The sequence below is a fragment of the Lytechinus pictus genome, chromosome 12, assembly GCF_037042905.1.
Source record: "Lytechinus pictus isolate F3 Inbred chromosome 12, Lp3.0, whole genome shotgun sequence".
NCBI classification, from domain to species: domain Eukaryota; kingdom Metazoa; phylum Echinodermata; class Echinoidea; order Temnopleuroida; family Toxopneustidae; genus Lytechinus; species Lytechinus pictus.
Window position 1 is genome coordinate 6,755,839 of NC_087256.1, and position 13,532 is coordinate 6,769,370.

Genomic DNA, 13,532 nt, shown 5'->3' on the forward strand with positions numbered 1-13,532 from the left:
AATTCACAAATATGGAGCTTTTCGTCTTTAGCTCTCGAATTGCTCGCTGGTTCTTTCTTCTATTGTATTGCTGGTTTATTTTGTAACGTTCCCCTTCTGCACAGTGCAATCCATGTATTCTACTCCATTTTTTTATCTCTCTCAAACTCTTCTCTCTCTTGTGACGTTTAATTCTCAGCAGTCAGCACCCTTGTAAGATCGCGCTAACCTCTAAACCATAGTCTCATCTGGTCCCACTGTGCATCTCTGATGTAGCTGGCGGCTGTTCAAATATCAGCCAATTATCTATTCCTTCACATCTCCCCTCTATCTCCCCTGTCCCCTCGCGAAACTTCCAAGGAAAAAAATCTCTCCCTGACGGCTCATATTTATGGGGCGCCAAGTGTCCGCCAGTGAATTCCGTCCAAATCACGGCATTCCGTACACAAAATGTGTTTTTATTCAGACGAAAATCATTTCGTCATGACGCTTTTTTATTTCGTACACAAAATTTATTTTTTGTCACACAAAATCAATTTCGTCTCGACGAAATGCACGAAATCAATTTCGTCTAGACGAAATGTAATTGCGTCCACAAAGTTTATTTGGCGTGCCATACGAAATGAATTTTTATCAAACGAAATGGCGCACCAAATGTCCGATGGTAAATTCCGTCCAATTCACGCCATTCCGTACACAAAATGTGTTTTTGTTCATATGAAAATCATTTCGTCATGACGCAGTTTTATTTCGTATACGAAATTATTTTTTGTCACACAAAATCAATTTTCGTCGAGACTAAATGTAATTGCGTCCACAAAATTTATTTCGTTGCGATGCGAAAATCTATTCCGTCGACGAAATCATTTTGTGTCAAAACCACAAAAAAATTTCGTTGACGAAATGATTTTGTGTCAAAACACAAAAAAATTTTGTCGACGAAATGATTTTGTGTCAAAACCACCAAAAAATTTCGTCGACGAAATGATTTTGTGTTTTGAGTCTTTTTGACATAAAATCATTTCGTCTCCTCTGTCTCGAAGGGGACATAAGAAGGTCGCTGATTGGCTGCACCTTGCTCAAGCTGTTTTCGCTCCGGGACGATCACACTTTTTCACAGCTCAGATTGGCATGTTGGTGAACTTATTAGCTTAGATTTCACGTTATTCATGCCTACATGAGCTGCATACAACTGCTCTAATCGGTAGGATGTGGACGGACATTGCATTCGTAAGTTCAGCTATGTTTTCGACTTCAAAATTACGTTGAAAAAAAAATGGGAATTCGTTAGTCGTTACCAAACTTGCATTTGCAAAAAGCTGTGTAACAATACTAGTCCCGTGTATTTAAGTTTATGTACTGTAGTCAGCAGACCATTGGGGGGGGGGGGGGTTGGTCTTTTCTGCACACCTAAAAAGTAAAATGGTTATGAATTATACAGGTTGAAGATATTTAGGCCTTGATCTTAATAAATAATGTAAAATTCATTCCGAGCAAAATGCTGAAAATTTCATTGAAATTGGATGACAACAAAAGTTATTGATGCCTGGCCGTACATGCCGTATGAAACTCTAACGTTAGGCTACTCCACTCAGTGACTCACGCGTATTGCGAGGTTAGTATTAGTATACTAACCTCGCACCATTAACCACGTTTGGCAATGGATTTCTAACTAGTGGGTCACGCGTGCTGTGATCCCACTTCTGGTGTCCACAACACACAACTTCTATTGCTTGATTTTTCTGTGCGCGGCGGCATGTAATGAACCCTTGAGTGACTAGGCCTAAAAAACTCAGGCAATGGTTCGTATAGCCAGCCATTAATCAGTATAGGTGAAGCAGAGGTTAGCAGTAGTGAAGTGTAGTGGAGCTTACACGAACCATCGCCTGCTGTACTAGTATAGTTGTGGTAGCCCTGGCCCCACTCATTACTAGTTCGAGGTTAGTGGCTACATATAGTTGCTACAGTACATGTATAGATCTATAGTACTAACCTCGTACACCGAACTGCATTTGGCCCTGGATTTCTGTGAAGTTGGCAAACATCGCTTCATTACAATACAGAATTAATATTTGCCGAAACTCCTCGCTACTCACCGGGGCGCTTTGCGGTGAGTAGCCATAATACAAAAAGTCAATAGTATATTTTTAATTAGGCCTAAATCAAAATCATATTTAAAAAAAAGCAAATTTGATTACTTTGGAGTTTGGACTAGAAAGTGACTTTGCGTGTCTCTTCTTTTTACGCAAATAAAAGGAAGCCTGATGGTGGCGCTAATAAATTTCACAGCCTTGATTCAGGCTCGCTTCAAATGCAGCTCCTCGGTAATTATGCCCCCGCAGACAAAGTCCGGAGGGGGCATTAAGCGTTGCCCCTGTCCGTTGATTCGCCCGCCCCCCCAATTGGTTTCCGCGCAATAAATCGAAATATATTTCGATTTATATATATTGATTTAAAAAAAAATTGGTGTGTAGGTACATGACACCATAGTACAGGCTAACTTTGAATTCGGAGTCTGCAGGTCCAAGGTCACAGCTCATGAAATATCCGAGTTGGTTTCCACATGATGACTTATGAAATATTCTACATATTTAAACGAATTTGAGTGTGTAGGTAGATGACACCAAAATACAGGTTAAGTTCGAATTCGTAGTCGGCAGGTCAAAGGTCACGGCTCATTAAATATGCAATTTAGTTTCCACATGATTACTTTAAAAATATTCTACATATTTAAACAAATTTGAGTGTGTAGGTAGATGATACCAATACAGGCTAAGTTCGAATTCGGAGTATGCAGGTCAAAGATCACAGCTCCTTAAAGATATCTTATGAAATATGCAACAGATTTTAAAAAAATTTGGGTGTGTAGGTAGATGATGATGATGATGCACAGCATTTTTACAGCGGCGTAACAGGGTTCGGTGGCCAGGGGGGGGGGGGGGGCAAGAGCCAAAAATTTCCCGGTCATATCATGGTATGAATAGGCGTAATGGTGTAATAAGGCGACTATTTTGAGAAATGCAGCTCCTTGGTAATTATGCCCCCGCAGACAAAGCCTGGAGGGGGCATTAAGCGTTGCCCCTGTCCGTTGATTCGCCCGCCCCCCCCACTTGGTTTCCGTGCAATAAATCGAAATATATTTTGATTTATATATATTGATTAAAAAAATTTTTGGTGTGTAGGTATGTGACACCATAGTACAGGCTAACTTTGAATTCGGAGTCTGCAGGTCCAAGGTCACAGCTCATGAAATATCCGAGTTGGTTTCCACATGATGACTTATGAAATATTCTACATATTTAAACGAATTTGAGTGTGTAGGTAGATGACACCAAAATACAGGTTAAGTTCGAATTCGTAGTCGGCAGGTCAAAGGTCACGGCTCATTAAATATGCAATTTAGTTTCCACATGATTACTTTAAAAATATTCTACATATTTAAACAAATTTGAGTGTGTAGGTAGATGATACCAATACAGGCTAAGTTCGAATTCGGAGTATGCAGGTCAAAGATCACAGCTCCTTAAAGATATCTTATGAAATATGCAACAGATTTTTAAAAAATTTGGGTGTGTAGGTAGATGATGATGATGATGCACAGCATTTTTACGGCGGCGTAACAGGGTTCGGTGGCCAGGGGGGGGGGGGGGCAAGAGCCAAAAATTTCCCGGTCATATCATGGTATGAATAGGCGTAATGGTGTAATAAGGCGACTATTTTGAGAAATGCAGCTCCTTGGTAATTATGCCCCCGCAGACAAAGTCCGGAGGGGGCATTAAGCATTGCCCCTGTCCGTTGATTCGCCCGCCCCCCCCCCACTTGGTTTCCGCGCAATAAATCGAAATATATTTCGATTTATATATATTGATTTAAAAAAAATTTGGTGTGTAGGTACATGACACCATAGTACAGGCTAACTTTGAATTCGGAGTCTGCAGGTCCAAGGTCACAGCTCATGAAATATCCGAGTTGGTTTTCGCATGATGACTTATTAAATATTCAACAGATTCATAAAAATTATGGTGTGTAGGTAGATGACACCAAATACAGGCTAAGTTCGGAGTCGGCAGGTCAAAGGTCACGGCTCATTAAATATGCAATTTAGTTTCCGCATGATTACTTATGAAATATTCTAAATATTTAAACGAATTTGAGTGTGTAGGTAGATGACACCAAAATACAGGTTAAGTTCGAATTCGTAGTCGGCAGGTCAAAGGTCACGGCTCATTAAATATGCAATTTAGTTTCCGCATGATTACTTATAAAATATTCTATATATTTAAACAAATTTGAGTGTGTAGGTAGATGATACCAATACAGGCTAAGTTCGAATTCGGAGTATGCATGTCAAAGATCACAGCTCCTTAAAGATATCTTATGAAATATTCAACAGATTTTTAAAAAATTTGGGTGTGTAGGTAGATGATGATGATGATGCACAGCATTTTTACAGCGGCGTAACAGGGTTCGGTGGCCAGGGGGGGGGGGGGGGGCAAGAGCCAAAAATTTCCCGGTCATATCATGGTATGAATAGGCGTAATGGTGTAATAAGGCGACTATTTTGAGAAATGCAGCTCCTTGGTAATTATGCCCTCGCAGACAAAGTCCGGAGGGGGCATTAAGCGTTGCCCCTGTCCGTTGATTCGCCCGCCCCCCCACTTGGTTTCCGCGCAATAAATCGAACAAAAAAACAACGAGGGGCGCAGTATAGAACATGTGCCAAAAGGCTGCTTTATATATATATATATATAAGTCCTGAGCGAGCGAGAAAAAAAATCAACTTTTCATGAGAATATAACTTTGAGCTATTTTTTAACATATTCAGTAATTAAAATCATATCCTACAATACTTTTCCAACAAAAAAGGAGGTAATTCCTCCTTTTTTTTTAAATATTCCATTTTCAGTAGCCAAATAGAGATGAAAATTATCCTATTTGGGAGGGTAACCATGGACCTGGGCCTTTACTGTGTATTTACAGTAAACTCTTACTAAATGAACAAATATATAAAAAATTTGGTTTACCCTACATAATAATCCTGGGCTACTTTTAGATTGCATAGCCCGGGGGGGGGGGGGAGGCTTTTTGGTCCCCCTCTTCAGATCTCCGTCGATCGCAACGAAAACCAATACACACGTCACCATCAATGTAATCTGCAAGCATGGAGCTAAGGGTGTATCGCTGATTTTACAGAATTTAAATTTATTTTTAATAAATTAATAATGCTAATTTATGCCTAAATATAGAATTCTCTGCTTTAAAGGTAAATCTCTAAATAATTCCCCAAATTCTATGATTTCTAAACAAATGTGCTCCTGAAAAAAATGGTAAATCAAATTTCTAATCTTATGTATTTTATTGGTTTTATAATTCCATACGTATTTCTTAGTTTTGGGGTCTTATGTATTTTATTGGTTTTTTTCAATGGGATCACTTCGTGGTACTATTCCAATTATAAAAAGCAAAGATTTGATTATTTTCAACCAATCAGTGCAAGAATAATGATGCATTTGTCAATTATGACTGAAAACAGAATTTCCATTGGATTAAATATGTATACAAAATAATATTTTTTAGCAATTTTTGGTCCAACATAAACTCATAAAATGTTGGGTAACTGCGTATCCGGGCGTCTTGAATTTGGTCTCAAAAGCTCTGCGAGAATTGAACGGAAAAAAAAATTGTGGTACCTCGTTTCTCATTGTGGACTTATCGTGAAAAATGTGGATAGGGGGCTTATTAAGCCCCCCCCCCCAGGGGCTAGATAGGGTTAATATATCATGAATATAAAAAAAAAAAACATTTATTTTGTTGCAAGTCACTGGAAAAGGTTTGATTCCTAAATAAATATTATTCTTCATGTACTATTATCAAATATTTAATTGAAAAATGTTAAGCTATCTTTTCATTCGATGTATTAAGCGCTATATAAAAGCGGATTATTATTATTATTATTAGGTTTTATCATAAATTTACTTTTTGAAAATTATGCTATTTTGTGACTAAGGCTACGTTTCATGTACTTTCCACCAATAGTATACGATATCAATGGATTCTAGTTAATCCTTTTGGGTAAGATTGGAACTAACTCTGTGTTTGGTAGATAAAGTTATATGACTAACTTGTCCAAGTGTTGAGAAACGGGCCCCTGCTGAGTACATGTAGGCCTAGAGTTTTTATGCCCCCACAGACGAAGCCCAGAGGGGGCATTAAGCGTTGCCCCTGTCCGTCCCCCCCCCCCCCCCACTTGGGTTTCCGCGCAATAACTCGAAAAATATTTAATGGATTTAAAAAAAATTTTGGTGTGTAGGTAGATGACCACAAAATACAGGCTAAGTTCGAATTCGGAGTCCGCAGGTCAAAGGTCACATCTCATTATATATGCAAGTCGGTTCAAAGGTCTGAATTTGTTAATTATATATATATGCATATTGGTTTCTGTATGATATTAAGTTCAATCATATTGAATGGATTTCTGATCGCGTTAAGCAGGGGCATCTGTGTCCTTTGGACACGTCAAATTTTCTTAATTATGTGTAATTGATTTTATGACATGTGTTTACATTTGCTGCAGATTCCCATTCAGCCCGTTGGACTGAACCGGTACTGTAACACAGTATGGATGGTCAATATGAAGCGAGCTTCATTGAATTCTTCCAAGAGCTTTGTACTCCGTTTTGCTCATTTTGAAGATGGTAGCTTTGACAGGACTGGGCAAGTGACACGTCTTTATAGACAGGATGCTGTCCCAACCATATTTGATTTCCTGCCTCGTCTTCAGAAGGTAGAGTAGATCTATATCATACATGTGTTCTGAAGAAATATTTTCTCTGTATTATCTACCTTTGGTTTGATAAAACATTGCTTTAAATATTCCATTTTCAGTAGCCAAATAGAGATGAAAATTATCCTATTTGGGAGGGTAACCATGGACCTGGGCCTTTACTGTGTATTTACAGTAAACTCTTACTAAATGAACAAATATATTAAAAATTTGGTTTACCCTACATAATAATCCTGGGCTACTTTTAGATTGCATAGCCCGGGGGGGGGGGGGGGAGGCTTTTTGGTCCCCCTCTTCAGATCTCCGTCGATCGCAACGAAAACCAATACACACGTCACCATCAATGTAATCTGCAAGCATGGAGCTAAGGGTGTATCGCTGATTTTACAGAATTTAAATTTATTTTTAATAAATTAATAATGCTAATTTATGCCTAAATATAGAATTCTCTGCTTTAAAGGTAAATCTCTAAATAATTCCCCAAATTCTATGATTTCTAAACAAATGTGCTCCTGAAAAAAATGGTAAATCAAATTTCTAATCTTATGTATTTTATTGGTTTTATAATTCCATACGTATTTCTTAGTTTTGGGGCCTTATGTATTTTATTGGTTTTTTTTCAATGGGATCACTTCGTGGTACTATTCCAATTATAAAAAGCAAAGATTTGATTATTTTCAACCAATCAGTGCAAGAATAATGATGCATTTGTCAATTATGACTGAAAACAGAATTTCCATTGGATTAAATATGTATACAAAATAATATTTTTTAGCAATTTTTGGTCCAACATAAACTCATAAAATGTTGGGTAACTGCGTATCCGGGCGTCTTGAATTTGGTCTCAAAAGCTCTGCGAGAATTGAACGGAAAAAAAATTGTGGTACCTCGTTTCTCATTGTGGACTTATCGTGAAAAATGTGGATAGGGGGGCTTATTAAGCCCCCCCCCCCCCAGGGGCTAGATAGGGTTAATATATCATCATGAATATAAAAAAAAAAAACATTTATTTTGTTGCAAGTCACTGGAAAAGGTTTGATTCCTAAATAAATATTACTATTATCAAATATTTAATTGAAAAATTTTAAGCTATCTTTTCATTCGATGTATTAAGCGCTATATAAAAGCGGATTATTATTATTATTATTAGGTTTTATCATAAATTTACTTTTTGAAAATTATGCTATTTTGTGACTAAGGCTACGTTTCATGTACTTTCCACCAATAGTATACGATATCAATGGATTCTAGTTAATCCTTTTGGGTAAGATTGGAACTAACTCTGTGTTTGGTAGATAAAGTTATATGACTAACTTGTCCAAGTGTTGAGAAACGGGCCCCTGCTGAGTACATGTAGGCCTAGAGTTTTTATGCCCCCACAGACGAAGCCCAGAGGGGGCATTAAGCGTTGCCCCTGTCCGTCCCCCCCCCCCCACTTGGGTTTCCGCGCAATAACTCGAAAAATATTTAATGGATTTAAAAAAAATTTTGGTGTGTAGGTAGATGACCACAAAATACAGGCTAAGTTCGAATTCGGAGTCCGCAGGTCAAAGGTCACATCTCATTATATATGCAAGTCGGTTCAAAGGTCTGAATTTGTTAATTATATATATATGCATATTGGTTTCTGTATGATATTAAGTTCAATCATATTGAATGGATTTCTGATCGCGTTAAGCAGGGGCATCTGTGTCCTTTGGACACGTCAAATTTTCTTAATTATGTGTAATTGATTTTATGACATGTGTTTACATTTGCTGCAGATTCCCATTCAGCCGTTGGACTGAACCGGTACTGTAACACAGTATGGATGGTCAATATGAAGCGAGCTTCATTGAATTGTTCCAAGAGCTTTGTACTCCGTTTTGCTCATTTTGAAGATGGTAGCTTTGACAGGACTGGGCAAGTGACACGTCTTAGACAGGATGCTGTCCCAACCATATTTGATTTCCTGCCTCGTCTTCAGAAGGTAGAGTAGATCTATATCATACATGTGTTCTGAAGAAATATTTTCTCTGTATTATCTACCTTTGGTTTGATAAAACATTGCTTTAAATATTCCATTTTCAGTAGCCAAATAGAGATGAAAATTATCCTATTTGGGAGGTTAACCATGGACCTGGGCCTTTACTGTGTATTTACAGTAAACTCTTACTAAATGAACAAATATATTAAAAATTTGGTTTACCCTACATAATAATCCTGGGCTACTTTTAGATTGCATAGCCCGGGGGGGGGGGGGGAGGCTTTTTGGTCCCCCTCTTCAGATCTCCGTCGATCGCAACGAAAACCAATACACACGTCACCATCAATGTAATCTGCAAGCATGGAGCTAAGGGTGTATCGCTGATATTACAGAATTTAAATTTATTTTTAATAAATTAATAATGCTAATTTATGCCTAAATATAGAATTCTCTGCTTTAAAGGTAAATCTCTAAATAATTCCCCGAATTCTATGATTTCTAAACAAATGTGCTCCTGAAAAAAATGGTAAATCAAATTTCTAATCTTATGTATTTTATTGGTTTTATAATTCCATACGTATTTCTTAGTTTTGGGGCCTTATGTATTTTATTGGTTTTTTTCAATGGGATCACTTCGTGGTACTATTCCAATTATAAAAAGCAAAGATTTGATTATTTTCAACCAATCAGTGCAAGAATAATGATGCATTTGTCAATTATGACTGAAAACAGAATTTCCATTGGATTAAATATGTATACAAAATAATATTTTTTAGCAATTTTTGGTCCAACATAAACTCATAAAATGTTGGGTAACTGCGTATCCGGGCGTCTTGAATTTGGTCTCAAAAGCTCTGCGAGAATTGAACGGAAAAAAAAATTGTGGTACCTCGTTTCTCATTGTGGACTTATCGTGAAAAATGTGGATAGGGGGGCTTATTAAGCCCCCCCCCCCCAGGGGCTAGATAGGGTTAATATATCATCATGAATATAAAAAAAAAAAAACATTTATTTTGTTGCAAGTCACTGGAAAAGGTTTGATTCCTAAATAAATATTATTCTTCATACTATTATCAAATATTTAATTGAAAAATTTTAAGCTATCTTTTCATTCGATGTATTAAGCGCTATATAAAAGCGGATTATTATTATTATTATTAGGTTTTATCATAAATTTACTTTTTGAAAATTATGCTATTTTGTGACTAAGGCTACGTTTCATGTACTTTCCACCAATTTACCCTACATAATAATCCTGGGCTACTTTTAGATTGCATAGCCCGGGGGGGGGGGGGGGAGGCTTTTTGGTCCCCCTCTTCAGATCTCCGTCGATCGCAACGAAAACCAATACACACGTCACCATCAATGTAATCTGCAAGCATGGAGCTAAGGGTGTATCGCTGATATTACAGAATTTAAATTTATTTGTAATAAATTAATAATGCTAATTTATGCCTAAATATAGAATTCTCTGCTTTAAAGGTAAATCTCTAAATAATTCCCCAAATTCTATGATTTCTAAACAAATGTGCTCCTGAAAAAAATGGTAAATCAAATTTCTAATCTTATGTATTGGTTCTATAATTCCATACGTATTTCTTAGTTTTGGGGCCTTATGTATTTTATTGGTTTTTGTCTCGCCTGCATAGCAGAGCGAGACTATAGGCGCCGCTTTTCCGACGGCGGCGGCGGCGTCAACATCAAATCTTAACCTAAGGTTAAGTTTTTGAAATGACATCATAACTTAGAAAGTATATGGACCTAGTTCATGAAACTTGGGAATAAGGTTAATCAAGTATTGGTAAACATCCTGCTCGAGTTTCAGGTCACGTGACCAAGGTCAAAGGTCATTTAGGGTCAATGAACTTTGGTCAAGTTGGGGGTATTTGTTGAATTACTATCATAACTTTGAAAATTTATGGATCTAGTCCATGAAACTTGGACATAAGGTTAATCAAGTATTAGTGAACATCCTGCCTGAGTTTCAGGTCACATGACCAAGGTCAAAGGTCATTTAGGGTCAATGAACTTTTGCCAAGTTGGGGGTATTTGTTGAATTACCATCATAACTTTGAAAATTTATGGATTTAGTTCATGAAACTTGGACATTAGGTTAATCAAGTACCACTGAATATCCTGTGCGAGTTTCAGGTCACATGACCATGGTGAATGGTCATTTAAGGTCAATGAACTTTGGCCGTGTTGGGGGTATATGTTAAATTACCATCCTAGCTCTGAAAGTTTATGGATCTAGTTCATAAAACTTGGACATAAGAGTAATCAAGTATCACTGAACATCCTGTACGAGTTTCAGGTCACATGACCATGGTCAAAGGTCATTAAAGGTCAATGAACTTTGGCCGTGTTGGGGGTATTTGTTGAATTACCATCCTAACTATGAAAGTTTATGGATCTAGTTCATAACACTTGGGATATAAGAGTAATCAAGCATCACTGAACATCCCCTGTGAGTTTCAGGTCACAAAACCAAGTCAAAGGTCAGTTAAGGTCAATAAACTTAGGCCATGTTGGGGTAATTGTTGAAGTGCCATCATAACTTTGAAAGTTTATGGATAGAGTGAATGAAATGTGGACATGGGTGTAGTTGACAGTCTTAAGTCTCCGTTCAAATGTCATTTATGGTCAATGAACGTGGTATTATGTCATTATATGAATGATGTTTTTGTGAATGATTATTTTATAGTAGTTTTCAAAGTTAGCACTGCTGCTATATTAAATTGTGTAATGCAGGCGAGACTGCCAGAGGCGTTCCACTTGTTTTTCAAAGAGATCACTTCGTGGTACTATTCCAATTATAAAAAGCAAAGATTTGATTATTTTCAACCAATCAGTGCAAGAATAATGATGCCTTTGTCAATTATGACTGAAAATAGAATTTCCATTGGATTAAATATGTATACAAAATAATATTTTTGAGCAGATTTTGATATTATGGTATTGTAGATAATGCCATGGGTAACGCGCGTGCCAATTTTCGTCGCGATTGCGAGATCAACGGCCGAGATCATAAGGGGGGCTGAATCAGCCCCCCCCCCGTCTTCTTAGGCGTCGAAATAGCCCAGTCTATTTAGGGTTAAAGATAAATCCCTAAATGATTCCCCAAATTCTATGATTTCTAAACAAATGTGCTCCTGAAGAAATGGTAAATCAAATTTCTACTTTTATGTATTTTATTGGTTCTATAATTCCATACGTATTTCTTTGTTTTGGGGCCTTATGTATTTTATAGTTTTTTTTCAATGGGATCACTTCGTGGCACTATTCCAATTATAAAAAGCAAGATTTGATTATTTCCAACCAATTAGTGCAAGAATAATGATGCATTTGTCAATTATGACTGAAAATAGAATTTCCATTGGATTAAATATGTATACAAAATAATATTTTTGAGCAATTTTCGGTCCAACATGAACTCATAAAATGTTGCGTAACTGCGTATCTGGGCGTCTCGAATTTTGTCTAAAAGCTCTGCGAGAATTGAACGAAAAAAAAAATTGTGGTACCTCGTTTCTCATTGTGGACTTATCGTGAAAAATGTGGATGGGGGGGCTTATTAAGCTTATTAAGCCCCCCCCCCCCCCGGGGCTAGATAGGGTTAATATATCATCATGAATATTAAAAAAAAAACATTTATTTTGTTGCAAGTCACTGGAAAAGGTTTGATTCCTAAATAAATATTATTCTTCATGTATTATCGAATATTTAATTGAAAAATTTAAAGCTATCTTTTCATTCTTCTATCTGTTTTTGTTCAATATTTCTTATATGTTTCTTTTTTTTAATTCATTCATCTCGTACAGAGTTCATCCAAGCCAAGGAATTCCCCGAAAGAAAGACGTTTTGATTCAGCAAACAACCTCCCAGATACTGCAAAGTCTTCAGCACCTTCATTTCTCGAGGACCACTCCTACTCAATATCAGAAAGTCCAAGAGGGGTAAAGTGGAAGATAACAGCAATAATGGACTATTAAAAACTTGGAGAAGAGGCTGAAACCACACAGCAGAAGTCCCGCCGTGTACATTACTTGCTCTTAAGTTTGGACAAACATGACTCGCAAAACTTTACAACAAATAATTTACGCTATGTGCATTCTGATTATTTAAAATAGCTCAATGAAAAAGTTTACCACTGGGCATGTAACAAAAGTGCATTCATTAAATTTGAACGTGTTGCAAAAATGATGTCTTACAGTATATTCATTCTGACTTAGAATGTCAGAAGAGAAAAAAGTTTGTGAAAAGTAGGAATGACAGCAAGCTGACAGAAGAATAGAACAGGATAGAACAAGGCGATAGTTATGAATGAGCTGTTGGATAGAGACAAAAAGATGAATTAAGAATGGGGGTGATAGAGAAAGAGAGACGGGTGTTGGGGGAGCCTGTGATCAATGCCTGAGAAAGCGAAGATTACCATAATTTTTTTAAGGATTTGAACAGTCAGGAAGAATCTGGGTTTTTTTTTCTGTTGGTATTTCTCAAAATACTTGTATGTTTTATGTAACGAAACGGGTATAATCCTTCGGAAGTTTCACTCACACAGAAAATATTAACTAAACAAAAGAAAAAAATCCAAATAATTCACTGATTTTCAATTGTTCAGTAACTCTCATATCCAAAGTGCCCCCCCCCCATCATTTCAATGTATTGGAGAGAGAGTATGAACGGGACATGGCTGTCTGCAGAAAAAAAAAATATGGGGGGGGGGCAAAAATTTTTTGGGATATGTACAAGGGAGCGAAGCGACAGCAGAAAATTATTTTGCAATATATGCGAGAGAGCGAA

At 37.0% G+C, this 13,532-nt stretch overlaps 1 long non-coding RNA gene across 1 annotated transcript; it reads left to right on the forward strand.

Annotated features, from left to right (window-relative positions):
* Positions 1–1,002: 1,002 nt before the first annotated feature.
* Positions 1,003–12,929, forward strand: LOC135156219 (uncharacterized). The gene is made up of 3 exons (XR_010295350.1): positions 1,003–1,209; positions 8,527–8,732; positions 12,551–12,929. It is a non-coding gene; the product is annotated as an uncharacterized LOC135156219 (long non-coding RNA).
* Positions 12,930–13,532: the final 603 nt, after the last annotated feature.